Below are 6,955 nucleotides of genomic sequence, written 5' to 3'. Positions count from 1 at the left end.
GGAATGGTATTTGATGGAGCTGTTAATCAGTATGGTAATGGCATTGGGGAAATGATTATTACTCCTCAAGGCACGCATTTTCCGTTTACAACTAGATTAACTTTCAAATGTACAAATAATATGGCTGAGTATGAAGATTGCATTATGGGGCTTTAAGAGGCCATTGATCTCAGAATCAAGTATTTTGACGTCTATGGAGATTCGACTTTGGTTGTGAATCAGATCAAAGGTGAATGGGAGACAAATCAAGCCGGTTTGATACCGTAGAGAGATTATGCGAGGAGGATTTCAACTTTCTTTACAAAGGTTGAGTTTCATGATATCCCTCGAGATGAAAACCGGATGGCATATGCTCTTGCAACGTTGGCTTCAATGATCGTGGTAAAATTCTGGAACGAAGTCCTTAATTTGACTGTGATGCGTCTTGATAGGCCATCTTATATGTTTGCTATTGAAGAGATCAAAGATGAAAATCCATGGTATTTTGATATCAAGTGTTTTTTTCCAAAGTCAGATTTACCCGCCTGGGGCATCTTTGAAAGATAAGAAAACATTGAGAAGATTTGCTGACAACTTCTACCTGAATGGTGATGTGTTGTACAAAAGAAATTTCGACATGGTTCTGCTCAGATGTGTGGATAGACACGAAGTAGACATGTTGATGACTGAAGTCCATGAAGGGTTCTTTGGTACTCATTCCAATGGACATGCTATGGATAAGAAGATGTTGAGAGCAGGTTACTATTGGCTAACAATGGAATCTGACTGTTACAAGTTTGTGAAGAAGTGCCACAAGTGTCAAATTTATGCAGATAAGATTCATGTTCCCCCGACACTGTTGAATGTTATTTCCTCCCCATGGCCCTTCTCCATGTGGGGAATCGATATGATTGGCATGATTGAGCCCAAAGCTTCAAACGTACATCGTTTCATTTTGGTGTAACCAAGCAAGTTGTTGTGAGGTTTATCAAGAATCAGATTATATGCCAGTATGGTGTGCCAAGTAAGATCATTACTGACAATAGATCAAACTTGAACAATAATATGGTTGAAGCTCTTTGTAAAGACTTCAATATTGTACATCTTAATTCTTCTCCCTACACACCTAAGATGAATGGGGTTGTTGAAGCTGCAAACAAGAACATTAAGAAGATCATCCTGAAGATGGTTGTAATGTATAAAGACTGGCATGAGATGCTCCCATTTTCATTGCACGAGTACAGTACATCCATCCGCACTTCAACAGGGGCAACCCCTTTCTCGCTTGTTTATGGTATGGAAGTTATGCTCCCGGTGGCGGTTGAGATCCCATCATTGCGTGTCCTGATGGAAGCCAAGTTAACTGAAGTTGAATGGTGTCAGACCAGGTATGACCAGCTGAATATAATTGAAGAGAAGAGATGGACTGCCATATGCCATGGTCAGTTATATTAGCAAAGAATGAAGAAATCTTTTGGTAAGAAGGTCAGACCTCGTGTGTTCAAAGAAGGTCAGACCTCGTGCTCAAGAAGATTTTGTCCTTCAAGCCAGATTCTAGGGGAAAATGGACACCTAATTATGAAGGCCCATATGTTGTTAAGAGAGCCTTTTCAGGTGGTACTTTGATTCTTACAACTATGGATGGTGAAGAGTTCACGCGTTTTGTGAATGCCGATGTAGTCAAGAAAGACTTCTCCTAAAAAGAAAAGAACAACTCGCTAAGTTGAAAACCCAAAAGGGCGGCTTAAGCAAAAATGAGCGTCTCGATGGATTGAAAACTCGAAAGGGAGATCGAGGAAAAAGTTAGAGACATAAAACAAAAAAATTCTCCCGATAAATTGCGTATCTCGCCTTGTGGAAATTTATGCAAAAATTAGGGATTATGGCAAGTAACTGCATCCTGTTGATTCTTCAGTCTTTAAGATATTCTTGAGCATGATGTTTGGTTCTGATTCATCTTCAACCAAAGCCAAAAGCACAGTGGATATTGAAGTTGGAAGAAGGATTAGTGATAATTGTATTCAATGTATCCCTTTTCCATGTAAATTACCATTTTTAAACTTTTTAAAGATCTATGGAGTCTTGTCATTTACAGACTACCATTCTATTAAATAAAGTTGAGCTTTTTATCCATTTGTTTCTACTCTTATTTATCTTTCAGCCAAATAGAATTAAATTTTATAATGATCATTTTGAAATTGAATTTTAAAAATCAAAATCATGTTTTCTTAAATAATAAAAGTAGTTACTTTTTAAGATAAATCAATTTCATTTAAGGAATATCAACAGTGGTTTGAGAACAGGTGAGCCCTAAGATGCGAAGCATTGTTTGTTTTCCCCAAGCAGTTGGTGTGATCTCTATTTCCTCCCCAACAACATTTCAACATCTCCAGTCGAGTTTTATTGGTTTTCTCAGCTGAGTTTGTAATCGCCTCCTTTGTTTTGATGGTGCATTTTCTCAGCGGTTTGCATAGATCCAGCACAAGACTTTGTTTCCCCTCAAGTCGCCAGCAGATTTCAGTTAGCACTGGTTTTTGAGCAATATTTCTGGTCCTATACAAGGTTGTCTCCCATTTGATATGTTATTGACCTAAAATTCCCTATAGAGTTGATGGTGTAGATCCTCGGCAGATCTTTCCCTTTTCCCTAGCCAGGGTTGAGCCTTTGAGATGGATAATTCACGTTCTTCATTTACCTCTCTTTCTCCAGTTGATTCCCCCCTGTTGAGATTGGCTGAGTGTTGTATTGATGATTTAGATCGGTGACGTTTGTATCCTTTGTGATCATTTTGTCAGCATAATCATCATCATATATATATATATATATATACATATACATATATATTCATAGTTTTCCTTATTACATTATTGAACTTTGTAATTCATTATTTCTCTTATCATCTGCTATAGTGGTATCCTTTTCCCCCGCGCAGATTCAGTGTGTATGTCCTCTTTCAGTTGAAGAGTGTCAGTCCCCTTAAGCAGAAAGAGTTTAACCTTTCTCATTCCCCACTGAGTTATTTCCTCGTGGATGATTATTAGTTTAGCTTCCTCCCCAGTTGATTATCTGGATGGAATCACTCCCCTGGGTTATATCCTCATTGAGTTGAGTCTTTGATTGGCCTTTTCTTTCTAGATCTTGCCTAGATAGATGCTTTTGGGTCCCCTGAGAGTCTATTACCTAGTAACTGGTAATATTCTTCTCAATTTGAGAATATTTTACTAATGCATATATGATCCATTCTACTGAGTAACTGGTAATATACTTAGGGACCAAAATTTATGTCTATATGTTGTTATTTAAGTCCATTCTACTGAGTCGATATGAAGATTTTAACCTTCACCTCCTCAGCTAGAATGTCCTTAAATAGGGGCAGCTGTAAGACCCTAATTTTGACCCTAAGATCCCTCATGCTATCTTTTCATATGCATTGGCATTGGGATCACACCTTGGCATCCTCCTTACCCCTCATTCATTAGGGTTTGTATTGGGAGAGATCACCAAGCACATTTGATTGTATCATACTTCATTTTTCTTTGTTCACTAACCAAAATACCAAAAATAAGTCACTATATAGTTTGTTGCTTTTGTAGGTAGCGTACATGCTCACCTATGCTCTATCAAACTCTTATCTAGGGTTTAAGACCCTCAATGCAAGGAGCTCAATCAAGATTTGGTTTAAATTGAACCTCAGTATCATATATGGATCCCCATGATCTTCACATGTTATTTTGATCAAGAAATCATCAAGATTTTGAAGTTTGTTTGCTTTGGATTCAAGAACTAGTTTGGCTTGTAAAGTCATTGTTTATGGGTAAAGATTATAGGTCATTTTGTCTAAACCCTAGTTTGGAGGTCAACTTCCCAAGCCCATAACATGCTCAATTTTTATGAGATGAAAGCCATTCAAATTTAATAATCAAATTCAAGATGTCTACTTCAAATTCGATGTTTGGAGGAAGTACAAATTCAACTTGCAAACGCATGTACCAAGAGTAAAGATTATAGGTCATTTTGGGTCAGTACCATTGAACAAGTGATTTTCCTCAACTTCTAAAATGCATAACTCGTTCACGCTAAATCCAAATGAGGTCAAATTTGTGACCAAACTGAAGAGGTTTGAAAAAACTACAACTTTTATGAAGGAACTTTTCTCATTTGAAGTCCATAGAAAAAGTAATTCAAGGTGGAAGAAGTGAATATTTGACTTGGGACATAGAAAATTTTCAAATATGTTTGATTTCCCAAACTTAACCTCAAAACTCATCATGATAAAATATTTAATGAAAAAGTGTTCAACATGAAAGTTGTTCCCCTTGATCTCACCTTTCCAAAACATCCAAAATCATCCAATTTGGATTAAAATTGAGCGACTTGCACATAGGTGTAAGTTAAAGCCCCATTTGGAAAATTTCAAGTTCCAATTTGCACACACACTTGCATGAGCTTCTAACATGATTTCATCATGAAGTACATTGAACTTTGGATCATATGGCATCATCTCATTGGCCTAATGCATGCCCATGCATCCATGCAAGGGAGAATTTGAAAATTTTCTAAATTTGGAAGTGTGCAAATATCATTCACATTGGCTATAAATAAGACCTTTCATGATCATAAATAGGATACCTCTTGCCCAAGCTTCGACCCTCTTATTCCCCAAACACCATTGAAAGGATAATCTTGAAGGTTCTTGAGAAACCGAGTTTCAATTCTCCTTCTGTTTTAGGATTGAAACTCCAAGAGTCCAAGCTTTTTAACCATCCAAATCATCTTCTACAAGCTTCTAGAGTCAAGCCAAGCCAAATTAGAAGCAAGATCAAGCTAATCTGAAGCTCCTCGAAGGTGAGATTTCAAAAAAAAATCTTATTCGATTATCTCTCATTTCTCATCCATTTTGACTGATTGTTGGTTTGCTGAAGTCCTACCAATGTAGGCAACAAGATTGAGTTACTTTAAGGTCAAATCGAAGTAACTCAGATTATGATCCTCAAAATTCAAATCCCTTTATATTTTCATATACTTGGAATTGGACAAAATTGAGGCCATATTCGATCTCCTGAGCATTTTTTCTTTAAATCCATGTCTTGCTATTTTGTTTTGGTGATGATTGATGGTGGACTAGTCCGGCGAGGTCCACCAGAGAAGAAGACCGGAGCTCTAGCTCTGGTGATGAGTTGTCTTGCATCTCAACCATAGGATCCTTCTAAAACGTTTTAATCTCATGCGTTGCTTTTGAATACCAAGCCTATGCCGCGTTGACTGCTGTGCACCATGGAACGCGTGTAACACCCCAATAAAAATAAGATAATTATTTGATTTAAATTAATATTATATTTATTAATTTAGTTAAATAATTGGAATTATTGGATTATTATTATTATTATTTTGGAATAATAATTATTGGAAAATATATAAGTGTGAAGTAAGGAAAAAGAATCCCATTTGGTAAAAAGAGTTTTACGTGAAACAGGGAAGCGGCTGAAAAGTGGAAAGTGGAGAAAGGGCAAAGAGGAAGAGCAAGGGCAAAGGTTGGAGAAGAGAAAAGCTTGGAGCTTAGAGATTGCCGGATTAACTCAGGTAAGGGGGGTTTATCGTCGTTTAATGGGTATTATGGGTTAGCATGTAATGGGTAGTGATAAGCCGTTGAATTGACCCTAATTGGGATTATGAATGCTGGAAAATTATGTTGGATAAACTGTGTTTAGACTGTAATTGAATCTGTGTTTGGGTTAGTTGTGAATTTCCAAACGTATAGCTTTATACGGAATTGGAATCGGAGGTCCGGAAGTCCTCCAACAGCGGAAAATGCGGAGAATTCTGCATTCTGCCTTGTGTTAGCGCAGGAACAGCTTCTGTCTTGCGTTAACCGGTTAACCCAGGGTGTTAACCGGTTAACACTGTTATGAACTGTGAAAATATTGCTGTTTTGCTTGCGTTAACCGGTTAACCCAGGGCGTTAATCGGTTAACACTGTTGTGGTTTCTGAGAAATTGTTGTTCTGTCTGCGTTAACCGGTTAACCCAGGGCGTTAACCGGTTAACACTGTTAAGTTTTGGGCAGGAAGCGTGTTTGTGCTGCGTTAACCGGTTAACCCAGGGCGTTAACCGGTTAACACTGTTGTAGAGTGGAAAAATTGTTAATTAAAATGTTGCCTAATTGATGGTTGCCTATATCGGTGTGTGATATAGTAGGGATTATTTCCCGCTGTTTTGAGCAGTATAGGTATTAGTAGGGTGTGCTAATACTGTGTTTAATTATTTGACATGATATGATGTGTTGATAATGTATGATGGTATGCATAATGTTGTGAATGTGTATGTTATGCATGTGTTGTGAATGGACTGTTCTATGGCTTAGAGAGTGAGCATCGGTCCATTGTGGATTATTGTTGTAATGTTGCATTGCTAGGTGATTAGCGTGCATAATGTGGCCTTTATGGTGGTAGCTAATTCCCATGGTGAGGAATTAGTGATGTTAGTCATTTGGACTGTTTTTGATGTTTGCATGCTAGGTGAATTAGCGTGCATAGCATGGCCCTTGGGGTGGTAGCTAATTCCCATGGTGAGGAATTAGTGATGTGAGTCACTAGGTCTCAAATGAGTGGGACTGGTGAGCTTGGTAGCCGTACCTGGATTTGGTCGGTGAAGTTGAACTATATGTTCACGAATAGTCGGTACCGCATGCATGGAGTCTCATTGCATAATATATGTGTAGTGTATAATATGAATGGATGTATTCCAATGTTATACGTGTGTTGTATTGGCATTGAGCATGAGTATGATTTGTGTTGATATTGAGTATGATATTTGAGTTGATGTGCCGTTACTGAATGTGTGATACGGTTAGGGTGATTAATGTGTTAAATTACTTAACATGACATTATATTCTATAATGCTTATTATATCGATTGAGGAACTCACCCTTACAACTATTTTTCAGGTAACGAGCAGTGATTGAGTAGAAGCTAATGCTT

The sequence above is a fragment of the Lathyrus oleraceus genome, chromosome 6 (genome assembly GCF_024323335.1).
Source record: "Lathyrus oleraceus cultivar Zhongwan6 chromosome 6, CAAS_Psat_ZW6_1.0, whole genome shotgun sequence".
NCBI classification, from domain to species: domain Eukaryota; kingdom Viridiplantae; phylum Streptophyta; class Magnoliopsida; order Fabales; family Fabaceae; genus Lathyrus; species Lathyrus oleraceus.
Note: the sequence above shows the minus strand (reverse complement) of the source record.